At 39.1% G+C, this 12,720-nt stretch overlaps 1 pseudogene; it reads left to right on the top strand.

Moving 5' to 3' along the window:
- The first annotated feature begins 10,925 nt into the window (after positions 1-10,925).
- LOC127092207 (histone-lysine N-methyltransferase ATXR2-like) lies at positions 10,926-12,285 on the top strand (annotated as a pseudogene).
- Positions 12,286-12,720: the final 435 nt, after the last annotated feature.

Here is a 12,720-nt window from a genome sequence, read left to right as displayed (position 1 = left end):
CCTAAGGTACACTAGATCCGGGTGTAGGATCTTTCACTCAAGAATACCCAAGCAATCCCTTAAAAGTAAATCAGACAATTTTAAATAAGTGATCTTGTTTTTTAAGGTAACCTCTCTTTTTTCATCCCCAGCAGAGTCGCCAGTTCTGTCATACGGTGAACTGACTTGGGGTATTTTGCTTTTTATCGCAATGTCGCGGATAGCAAGAGTCGCCACCGACTTTTCTTTTATCCAATAAGGAAAGGTGGAAAAGAACAGGAAAGACCTCAATAGATTTTGGGTTCGGGAGGTACATTATACAAAGGGAAGGTGTTAGCACCCTTTGTATCCATGGTTATCCATGGGCTCTTAATTGCTGGATCACTTATATTTTTGTCTGAAAAGTGTTCGTGCATTGTAAAAAATGTTTTGAAAAAGAGAATTTAACTTTGTAATGATTCTCGTATGAATGTATACAAAGTGGTTATCTCGTTTAGTTTGGAAAATGATTTAGAAAAATATAACTTGGTAATGATTCTAGTATGAATGTATACCAAGTGGTGATTTTCTAGGATTTGCAAAGTGTGAGGGGTGGAAAATGTTTTAGGTTATGATCCAGTAATTGAGTTATACCTGTCCGAGGTCTTTCCGGGCATTTCCTATCCTTATGAGGGTAAAACTGTCCTTACTATTGAGAAGTAAGTAATTTTACCCTTTGGATGTGAAAGGGTCATCGTAGGGTCATCGATAGGTCATTGAAGGCAACAGTTGTAAGGATACCTTAGCATTCGAAGGGACGATCATCATTTAACCGTAGGCTACACCGAAGGGTCATCGAGGGACAAAATCGTATTTTCGAAGGCAACATCCGAGGGACCATGATTTATTTTATGATGATTTAATCGAAGGGTCTTTGCTAAGTGTATCCCTACATTCGCGGGACATGACCGTAATACCGTAATATCGTAAGGCACAAGAGAGGTCCAAGATCACATATTTAAAGGCCACATTTTAAAGTTAATTAGGCCACATTAAAATCAATACATTAAAAATGATACATTAAAATTAATACATTAAAATTAATTATTAAAATTAACACATTAAAATTAATTATTAAATTAACACATTAAAATTAATTAAGCAATTTAGGGTGAGCCTCCACAAGGGTATCCCACAAATAAAGTGGAAGACCTAACGGCAATCTTTTCCTGGGACATGTGAACCTTTGCAAAATTCAGCAAACGGGTTAGAATACCAAATCGGGGTGTAATCGAAGATTACACCGTAAAAAGAAACACAGCAGTAAGAATGTCAGGCAAGATAACGCATGATTAACATAGAACAGATCAGATAAGTATAGAACAGAACAATCAAAATATTAACGGCTGTCCCGTTCGCCTCTGCCTCGCCTAGCGAGGGCCTAGCGAATACTCGCTACATGCTCGCTTAGCGATGTGCTAGCGAGCGGCTGCGGGTTTTGAATTTCAGAACAGTATGACTTCAACCTGCGGCATGGCTTATGGCATTCAACACATAATTACATAGTTCAGCATTCACAATATTTAGGCACACTTAAATTCACATGCAAAACCTCAAATATGTTTATGAATTCAATTATAATATCACATGCAAGTTAAGAACATAAAGCGGTATCACATGCAAATTAAGAAAATAAAGCGATAATAGTAATGCAAACCTGTTTGCAATCGAATTGTAACCTTGAGTTGGCCGATCGGATCGAATTGAGCGGAAGTGACCTTGCTGCCGCCGGCTTTTCCTTTAGGGTTTCCTTTAGGGTTTTCCGTCTGTGAGCGCTAGGGTTTGCTTGCTAGGGTTCTCCTTTCTCTATTTTTCGTTCTCTCTTTTCATTACTGAAGTGCTGGTATTTATAATGCTCTTTTTCATGACCTAATGGGCTCAGAACGAAGCCCGAAATTTTTTGTTGTCTGTCAGCCTCGCTAGGCGAGCTGGTAGCGAACGTTCGCTAGGCGAGCTGGTAGCGAACGTTCGCTAGGCGAGCTGGTAGCGAACGCATAGCGAACAGGCCAGTTTGGGCCATTTTCTGGATTGGGCCATTCGTGAGCTGGGCCTTCGTTCCTTTGAGATCAGTGTCATAAAAATGATTCGGAATGCCTTGAAAAATGTCTTGAAATATTAATGGGCAAATTTTGGGGTATGACACACACCCTTGTAAGTCGGTTGCTTTTTGAGCATCGCCATCAACCTCACATAGCTTACTCTTGGGCTTTCTTACAATGAGCCGGTTCTCTTGCACTTACACTCATGCATTACATTATTTGTTGTTTGGGCCCGATTTAATTATTTCATGATTTTTTAATCCCCATTTGACAAAATGTACCCCACTTCCCCAATGTGTATATAATTTTGTATTGTTTTATTTCTCTATTTGTTTTAGATACTAACACAAGAATAAAATCCACCATTTCTAAAAAAATACAAAAAGTGTGACTCGATCCAACGTCGAGTATTTTCTCAATAAACAAATCAACTCATTTCTCCCTCCTATTCCATTCCAGTTCTTCCAAACTTTCATCAAACGTTTGGTTTAACGTCAAGCCATTTTTCCTGATAAAAACTCAAAAATATTAATCCCTATCTAAACCCTTTTCAATAAGATGGAAATGGAACGTGGTGTATACCACGCACTCCTGAGACTAGGATTCGAGATGTATATCTCGCCAATCCTAGCTCTCGCCATCATCCAATTTATCCACTTTGCTCTATCAAACACTCATTCAAATTTCTCTTAAACGTCCATCAATACTTGATCTAGGTCAAGTCATTTTCACAACAAAACTCAAAATACCTAATTCTTATTTAAACACTTTCTCAATAAAGGTGGAAATGGAACATGGTGTATACCATGCACTCCTGAGGTTAAGATTCGAGACGTATGCCTCGCCAATCTTAACTCTCGCCATCGCCTAAAATTGTCAATGCGGTTTCTTCAAACCCTTTCTCAATCAAATTCCAAAATACTTAATTCCTATCTTAAACTCTTTCAATAAAGATGGAAATGGAACATGGTGTATACCGTGCACTCCTGAGGCTAGGGTTCGAGATGTATATCTCGCTCATCCAAGTTCTCGCCATCACTCAAAATACCTCCAACCAATCAAACTTTTTTCTCGCCGCCGTGCGATTAATCAAAAACCTTTTTCATAAATGAAAGATATATTGTCTTAAGTGATACAAAACAATGTTTTGGCCACGATTGTTGAGTAGAGATAAATGACGCTTTTCCGAATGTAGATTTATAAATCCGTTCGATGTGTGGTATGCGTCCACTCCTCATCTGTTTTGGGTAAAACAATGTTTTCGTCGATTAATACAGTATAGCTTTCGCTAAAATCGACCAACAAACAAACATTTTTCTACCCAGAACTACGTAAGCCTTGATTTCTCTTTTGAGATACGTAGGAGTAGGATTTTTAAATCTTGTCAGGCCCACTAATAAAAAACTTAGGTTTAGTCCTTTGTTAAAAAATCAAAAAACATTCTCCTTTCTTCTATTCTTTCCTTCCCACCTAATAACTTGAAAAGCCTAACATTTAAACTAACACTAATGCACACAACTGACCTAATGGTTCCCGTTGAGTACAACGGACGTGAGGGGTGCTAATACCTTCCCCTTGCGTAATTGACTCCCGAACCCTGATATTGGTTGCGATGACCATATCTTATCCTTTCTTTTAGAGGTTTTATCGATATTTTCCTTTTCCCATTTTTGGGAATAAATAAAGTTCGGTGGCGACTCTGTTCAGTCCATCATTGCGAGCGTGAGATCGCGCTTCGCTTTGAAGTCGTATCCCCATTTTTCGAGGTACGACAGATGGCGACTCTGCTGGGGATAGATAAATTCTAAGCGAGTCAAGCCTAGTTAGGACGTTTGTGTGCCTTTGTTTGTTTAATTGTGTGGCTTTTCTTTATTGTTTTATCATCTTTATTGTTATATCTGTTGGATATTGGTTCTATTGTGATTGTTGGTACTTGGGTATTTGATTGCAAACCATGTGGGAAAGACTCTACACCCGAGTCTAGAGTGAAAAAGAAAAAACATAAGATAGGACGATGGTTGAGTAGTACGGACTCCCGAGGTGAATACTTTGTAAGGGTCGGTACGAGAACCTCACTTAGAGTAGATTCTTTTGCAAATATTGTCGCCCGAGGTGTATACCTCGTAAGCTTCAATGTTTCAAAGGGGTCCATGACTCTAAGGACCTTTTAGAACATTAAACCTTTGGCCAACTAGAAATGATGGTTGCGTAGTATGGATTCCCGAGGTGGATACTTCGTAAGGATCGATACGAGAACCTCGCTCAGAATAGATTCTCCAGATGGAGTTGATGACCGGAAAGTATTTTCCGTAAGCGTCAAACAGTCTTTTGAATCCATGACTCTGAGTATCCTGTCTAGAACCGAGTCGATGGTTGCGTAGTACGGACTCCCGAGGTGAATACTTCGTAAGGGTCGGTACGAGAACCTCACCCAGAATAGATTCCCTTGATGGAGTTGACGACCGGAAAGTATTTCCCGTAAGCGTCAAACATTCTTGTGAATCAATGACTCTGGGGATCCTTTGTAACAAAGCCTTAGATCTTACCCGGTGAGAACCTATTCTTGGAAAACAATCAGATTCATCAGTACCTCAGACTTTTGAACCCATGTAAAAATAAAAAAAATAAAAAACAAATGTGCATGGCTTGCATTGCATTCATTCACATTTCATTGCATCTGCATCTCATCATAACGCATGTCATTTTCCAGACAAAATAAAAAAAACTCATCCATCTTTTGTCCGTGAAGCAAAGTGATTCTCAACACGCGTTTAGAACAAAGAACCATGTCTCAGGAGATGATGGACGAGCTAAGGAAAAGCCAAGAAGCACTGAAGGGGGAACTTAATCTTTTGAAGAGCCAAATGAGATGGGTCTTGGAAACCCTGCAAGTCTTGTTGAGAAAAGAGGGTCACCCAATATACACTGCTGCAACAAAGAGAGCTACTACCCCGCATCCATCTGGTGTTACCCCAAGTCAAGGGAAATTCTATGTGGCAACTCCTCACTTACCAGTATATGGACCTCCCTCAAGACGTCATCATCAACATCCTCTGGCTATTGCTCCTCAAAGTCACCAAAGCCAGGTTCAGAACAAAAATTAGAATCAGAACAAGGGGAACAAGGATCACAATGACTCGATTCCGGTGCCATATAGCAAGCTCTACCCGCAACTAATCCAAAATGCTTTGGTGACCCCTCGAGCTCTCACACCTGTGTCACCATACCTACCATGGTACAATCCAAATGCAACATGTGAATTCCATAAAGGGGCATTGGGACATGACCTAGATTCTTGCTTAGCGCTAAAAGCCTTGGTACGAGGACTGATTAACAAAAAGAGCTTAGTTTTTGAAGAAGATCACCCGAAGATCAAGTGCGGATACCATACTGGAATAATGGGGCACTCCATCGAGGAATGCAAGAGTTTTAAGCTCAAGCTGCAAGGGTTGATTGACATAAGGTCACCAACACTCAAGGAAGAAGGCTCGGGTACATATACCTTGATTTCTGGGCTAGGTAATGAGAAAGGGAAAGGACCCCTGAGACCCCTCAAGGTTGTGTACCACAAGGAAGATGTCAGGGATGTGGCTAATGAGCTATCATTATTTCCTGGTAAGAGCATTGAGATACCGCCTTGGATTTCCAATGTCACGACCCATACCAATGAAAGAAAAGGAGAAGTGAGTAGTGGATCCAAGAGGGTTGCGTTCAACGATGAGATTGAAGGAAAAGAATTTGAAGATCATCATGCCAATGTCAAAAAGCTTGTTGATCCAAACCTTCAAGTTTGAAGAAGTCATTTCCCTAGAGCTGGCAATCATTTGGTTGTTTCAACACTTCTTTTGTAGTTTCTTTGCATGTTGGTTGTTATTTGCTTTTAAACATTGTTGTTTTATTTGAATTGGTAAGATTAATGAAATGTTTATGCATCTTTTGAATTAATCCATTCGTATTCACTCGTTTTTCATTTATGTTAAAAACAAAAATACTCCTCTCATTCACTTTTGTTTATCAAACCGTTGTGTTAACAAAGATTGGAGGGAAGATGATGAAAACGAAACACCTGAAATTGTTGTGGTATGCTTTTGAGCAAAAACCTTGTCGATGATGTAAGGCATTGTTTCAAATCCCCAAACACTGGAGTGATAAGGAGTTAATCCCTAGTCAACCACTTTGAGCATAGAAGTTGGTGTTTATTTCGGATCTAAAACCCTTAATCTTAACCTGGGGCAGGGTTGTTGTGTTCAGATAGTTTGATCATGCAATCGATCTTTCAAAAATCGTCCATATGTACACCCACCAATTAGGTTCAACCACATGTTATCCTTCGCGCACATGTTGAAGTGTCGAAGAAGTTGAGAAAAGCTAAAATTAGTGTCGGTTGATCCTCATCCACCAATAATGTGGCAGTCAACACCTTTAAAAAAAATTATAGAAAAAAGCCCACTAGGTCAAATACCACAAGATGACTTATGCAAAAGTTAGGGCATCCCGATGGACCAAAAGCTTCAAAGAAGCGGTCCAGGCAAAATCAGGGATAAGGAAAATCAATCAAAAGAGGTCACCAAAATCCTCAACAAAACAAAAAAATATATATAATAAGGTGACTGCCATTTCAAGAAAATTCGTCTTGAATCCTCGTCACACCTTCGAACCCTCTTGGAAGTCAAATGCGTGTATTGAATTAACTGAACATAGGAACTGGAGATCATCAAGAAGAAGGGATGGGTAAAATAAATTTTGAGCCTTATATCCTTTTGTTTAAAAAAAAACGTGAACCAGACTATGTTACAACCCTTAAAAGACCTAATTGAGGCAGGGTTTATTTTGAAAGCATACTATAACAAGTTTGTGTTAACTTGACTCCAAACGATTTTTGTAAATCATTTGATGGCACCAACTTGCATACTGTGAATGACTAGATCATCATTGTGTTCTTATCATTGACCCGCTCACTATATTTCACCCATCATATCAATAAATTTTGATTTCAAATTTTGCATAAGCATTGAATTAAAATTACCATTTTTGAATGAACAATCTTATTTGCGAGTCAACACTTAGCATCAAAGAATATCAATACCGTTGAGGAACTTGATGGAGTGAAAGAAGTCTAGTCAGGGGCAAATCACTTTGAGCATCAGTTAATTCGAGCTAATCACCCTAAGGGTCATCTAGCCAAGAGTAATCTGCTTCAAGAATCAGACCGGGGCAAGCCACCTCAGAGCTTAGTAAGTGCAATCATTCCAAGGTTCAGTTAACCAAGAGTAATTTGCTTCAAGACTTAGACCGGGGCAAGCCACCTCAAAGCTCAATGAGTCCAACTTTCCAAGGAAAGTCAGTCAAGAGTCTACCATTCCAACATTTGGATTAGTCAAGAGTCTACCATTGCAAGTTTCAAACACTTGGGGCAAGCCATCTCGAGGTAGTCTCATGGCAATTTGTTTCCAAACTCACTTTCAAGGTGAACATTTTCAAAGACCCAACAAACTGGGGCAAGATGAGCCACGAAGGGGCAGACCCCCTTCATGCTTTCAAACTGCTCAAACAAATTTTGCCATACGTCAACAACTATTGAGTTTAAGACGAGTGCCCGAAAATTATGCTAGCACGATTCATTAATCCTCCAAAAGGATCCATTGGCTAAGCTGTGGCCATCAAACTGGATAGAATCCTCCCTTGACAACATCTATCATAAAATATTTGGTTGAGTTCTCGGTGTTGAGGAATCATGAGCTTCCATAAAAAGCCTTTACAAACTCCCAGTCTGCCCAGTGTCAGCATCCTCATAATCATGATCATTCATATATCATGCATAAAAGGAAATTCAAATCATGCATAGCCGAAATGTACTTCGTGCTCATTTTGCATTGACTCAGGTCTTTCTGTCGATCCTATGATCCTTCGACCTTTAATTCCAGTTTGTATTTGGTGCCCTTAAACCCACACCCGATTTTCGCAGTCATTTTCAAATCCAATTTTTGTTCAATACCATTCAGGTCATGTATGAACCTGTTGTTAAACCCTTATCCCGGTGTCAGGTCATACATGAACCTGTCCTGAAGATTTTTTTCCTATGTTTGTTCAATACTATTCAGGTCATGTATGAACCTGTTGTTGAACCCTTATTCCGGTGTCAGGTCATACATGAACCTGTCCTGAAGATTTTTTCCTATGTTTGTTCAATACTATTCAGGTCATGTATGAACCTGTTGTTGAACCCTTATTCCGGTATCAGGTCATACTTGAACCTGTTCTGAAGATTCTTCCCTTTTGTTCAATACTATTCAGGTCATATATGAACCTGTTGTTGAGCTTTATGCCGGGGTCAGGTCATACTTGAACTTGCTCTGAAGAGTTTTTCCAATTTTTTTTCAATACTATTCAGGTCATGTATGAACCTGTTGTTGAACTTTTATTCCGGGGTCAGGTCATACTTGAACCTGCTCTGAAGATTCTTTCTCTGTTTGTTCAATACTATTCAGGTCATGTATGAACCTGTTGTTGAGCTTTATTCCGGTGTCAGGTCATACTTGAACCTGCTCTGAAGAGTTTTTTCCAATTTTTGTTCAATACTATTCAGGTCATGTATGAACCTGTTGTTGAGCTTTTATTCCGGGGCCAGGTCATACTTGAACCTGCTCTGAAGAGTTTTTTCCAATTTTTGTTCAATACTATTCATGTCAAGTATGGACCTGTTGTTGAGCTTTTATTCCGGGGTCAGGTCATACTTGAACCTGCTCTGAAGAGTTTTTTCCAATTTTTGTTCAATACTATTCATGTCATGTATGGACCTGTTGTTGAGCTTTTATTCCGGGGTCAGGTCATACTTGAACCTGCTCTGAAGAGTTTTTTCCAATTTTTGTTCAATACTATTCAGGTCATATATGAACCTGTTGTTGAGCTTTTATTCCGGGGTCAGGTCATACTTGAACCTGCTCTGAAGTGTTTTTCCATTTTTTGTTCAATACTATTCAGGTCATGTATGAACCTGTTGTTGAGCTTTATTCCGGTGTCAGGTCATACTTGAACCTGTTCTGAAGATTCTTTCTCTGTTTGTTCAATACTATTCAGGTCATATATGAACCTGTTGTTGAGCTTTATTCCGGTGTCAGGTCATATATGAACCTGTTCTGAAGAGTTATTCTCCATGATTATTCCCCAGCATTGTCAGGTCATATATGAACCTGTTTGTTGTGTCTGAACCGGTTGTGCATTTTCTTTCTTACTCAGGTCTGGTAAGTCATATGTGAACTTACTCCCGAAATCTCTTGTACTCTGAATGCTGCTTATCAAATTCCACTTCGATTACTCCCCCAGTGTGCGTTTGACTCTCCAGCAGGACTGTCTTCCCCAGCGAGTTTGTTTTTTACCATTTGTCTGTCTCCTTGTGGACCACCAGCATTCCCCACAGATTGGTCTGTCTAGTAGCATCTCCTGTCAAGGGTCCATCATATCCCTAGCAGATAAAAAATTACAAAAAAAGAATCATGCATCCATGCATATCATATCATATCATATCATATCTCATCATGTCAGGGGGATTCAGGATCAAAATCCGGGTCTTAGTATTTAACCATCTCCCACTATGATCATACGAAGAGTGTCCTGCTTCATATGATCTAGTTGAAGATACTTAAATAGGGGCAACTGTCATACCCCGATTTTGGTCCTGAATTTTTTTGGCACTTGGCCTAAAGTTCATTTGCATACATTCATTCCCAAATCCATATTTTTGTTACACTTTGGTCATTGTCTAAGTTTTTTTTTATCATGGTGCTTTTGATTATAAAATGGATTTTAATCATTTGACTTTTTAATTTTTCAATTTGATTTTAATTTCGAATTAAGTTTAATTCCAAATTTCAATTTAATCTTAATTGTTTATTTTACTAATGATTCAAACTCTAATTGATTTTAATTTCCAAATGAATGTTAGAGTTGATATCAAAGTAATTTTAATGAATTATAGATTAATTTGATTTTAATTTGGTTTTTTGCTGATTTTTTATTATTATTTAAATTGATATTTAGATTAGTCTTGGATTATTCCTAAAAATCCATATCCATTTTTAAAATCAAATATCCAATAACCCAACTGGGTTACTGTGGTTAGTGCATTGCGAGTTGGTGCTTACACCTCCAATTTGGAAGAAGGCATGAAGATTCATGAATTGGCAGTGAAATATGGTATTTGAAATAAGATTGACTCTCTCTGCAACTTTGATCGACATGAGCATAGAAGATGTTAACAAGGTTTTCAAAGGAAGGGCATATAGAGATGTTGTTACTTGGAACTCAATAATTACAGCTACCAAAAATTAAGGATTATAATATGCATCTAATTACAAACAACCGTAAACTACAAATTTGAGGCACTAAAACTAATCACTGGCATTTTAAACTTTACAGTGCTGCTTGTTGTAATCACGTATCCCAGGTTTTGTTCCGGTACCTAATATCAGCAATCTCAAATTGCCACCCCTCCTTCACGTGCCATCGGTTCTGGGCCAAGTTTTGGCATGTCACCATCTGTTGGCTATCTCCCTCGCTGTCTTTGAAGCAGCCATGCTTGCCAAGAGGAAACCTTTCTTCATTTCCAAATAAACCTGCAATATCACAGTAGTTCATATTTCGGTTACAAAGGCCACAACAGAAAATTGGAAAGAACATGACAGCATCGAAAAAAAACTCACCGTAACCGCTGATAATTGTTTGGCTCTCCACAACAGAAACTTCAGCAACAGCTTGTAAGCGAAGCCCGTGTTCGAGAAATTGAAGAAGGTTGGTGTGACAGTGTTGGGATCTGTTGAAGAAATTCAAACCAAAATATTAAAGAGACAGGAGGCTACGGCACACCGAGGGATGTATGCGCTTGGTGTGTTTGATAAGGAAGTTCAGACGCTTAAGGTTGTGCGAATTGGTGCTAATAAGATACTTAGATTGGAACCAAGAGTGAGAGGTTTGGAGTATAAGGAGCCACTTCCGAGTGCGGCTCCGGTGGAAGAGATGAGTCAGGATCAGTGGAGAGCCAAAAGTAGATTGACTGATGCTGCTTTCGGAACAAAGAGACATAATGATATGCGTAATAAGTTTGATGAAATCAGAAAAGATGAAGAACCTGAAGCTAAAAAGAACCTGGATGAGAAAATGAAAAATGTTGAAGTAAAAGGAATTGCTCTTGCAAACACAGAAGCTCATGTCACTCGCCATATACCACCATATAATACTTTTGCAACGACACCTGAGGAGGCTTTACTTGAGAGAATTAAGGGCCAATGAGAGTCATGCTTGTGATGCAGGAACCTCTTCAAAGTCTGTTGAAAACTCTCATGAAATGGATTTGTCTGATGAAGAAGAGAGCACTTTGCAACGTTGTTCGGGTGGTTTAAAAAAATATAGTTCCTCTCCCTGAAGGAGTTGTGGAATCATTGATGAATGGTGAATTGAGATTGCCTTGCTCTGAGAAGTTCTCATTGCCTCCACCTGTTCCATGCCCTGGTGGACGTGGAGAAGCTTACTACTGCAGCATGTTGTGTGCAGGGGCTGACTGGGAATCCTCCAATTCTTTACTCTGTACTGTTGAGAGTTCTGATCCAAGGCGTAGAGAGGCACTCCTTAAGTTCATGAAACATGCTAATGAAACAAATGACATATTCCTCCTTGCTGCAAAGACAATTATAATTTCTATCTTCTTTTGGAAGCTTGGAGACCTATATCAATGGGATACAAAAAGAGGTGGTAGGAATGCATTGCATTACCAGATGATATCGATTCTCCCGATGAAGCGTCATTCAGGATGCAAATAAAAGAGTTGGCATATGAGTCTCTCCAACTTCTTGAAACAGCAATATTTGACAAGGAATGTGAGCCGTTATTCTCCCTTGAAATCTATGGACATATCATTGGCATGTTTGAACTAAATCATCTTGATTTGGTTGTTGCTTCTCCTGTGGAGATTTACTTTTTATACATTGATGAAATGACAAACCCTGATAAGGAAGAAGCTGAGAAAATTACACAACCAATTCTAGATGCTTTAGGTGAAGACTATTCTACTTGTTGCGAAGGAACTGCATTTTTTCCTTTGCAAAGCTGTATGAACCATTCCTGTTGTCCTAATGCCAAAGCTTTCAAAAGAGATGAGGATAGAGATGGCCAAGCAACAATAATTGCACTCCTGACCCTGTTTTCTTGTGAAGGTCCAAAACCGAGTAAAACCTGAGCTGTGATCAAAACCGAAAATGCTTTTGGAATCTTCAATGTTTTACTGCAGTAACAAAACCCAAAGCAATTGGCAAGCGTTAGAATTCCAGAAAATATCCCAATTTGGAGTTAAGACAAAATTCAAGAAGAAATCTTGCGTTAAGAGTACCTTTTCGAATCTAGCATCAACAGGGTAATCCGAGTCTGAACATCAAAAAAGGTATTTTGCAGGATGCTCCTTTGAACACCAAATGCACCTTTGAAACCCTAAATCAGGAGATATAAATAGAGAGAGTGAATCAGTAAAAAAAAAGGACGAAAATCGGAGGCGGAAAGGAAAAACTTCAAAGCAAATCAAAACACTAATCCTAAAGTAAAAGAAATCCAGCACTTGAAGAGCCGAAGAAAAAGGTTCGATTGTTACCTGAGCTATCGCCGTCATCGAAGGTCCGAA

The sequence above is a fragment of the Lathyrus oleraceus genome, chromosome 1, assembly GCF_024323335.1.
Source record: "Lathyrus oleraceus cultivar Zhongwan6 chromosome 1, CAAS_Psat_ZW6_1.0, whole genome shotgun sequence".
Taxonomy (NCBI): domain Eukaryota; kingdom Viridiplantae; phylum Streptophyta; class Magnoliopsida; order Fabales; family Fabaceae; genus Lathyrus; species Lathyrus oleraceus.
Note: the sequence above shows the minus strand (reverse complement) of the source record. Positions and strands in the feature narration are given on the sequence as shown.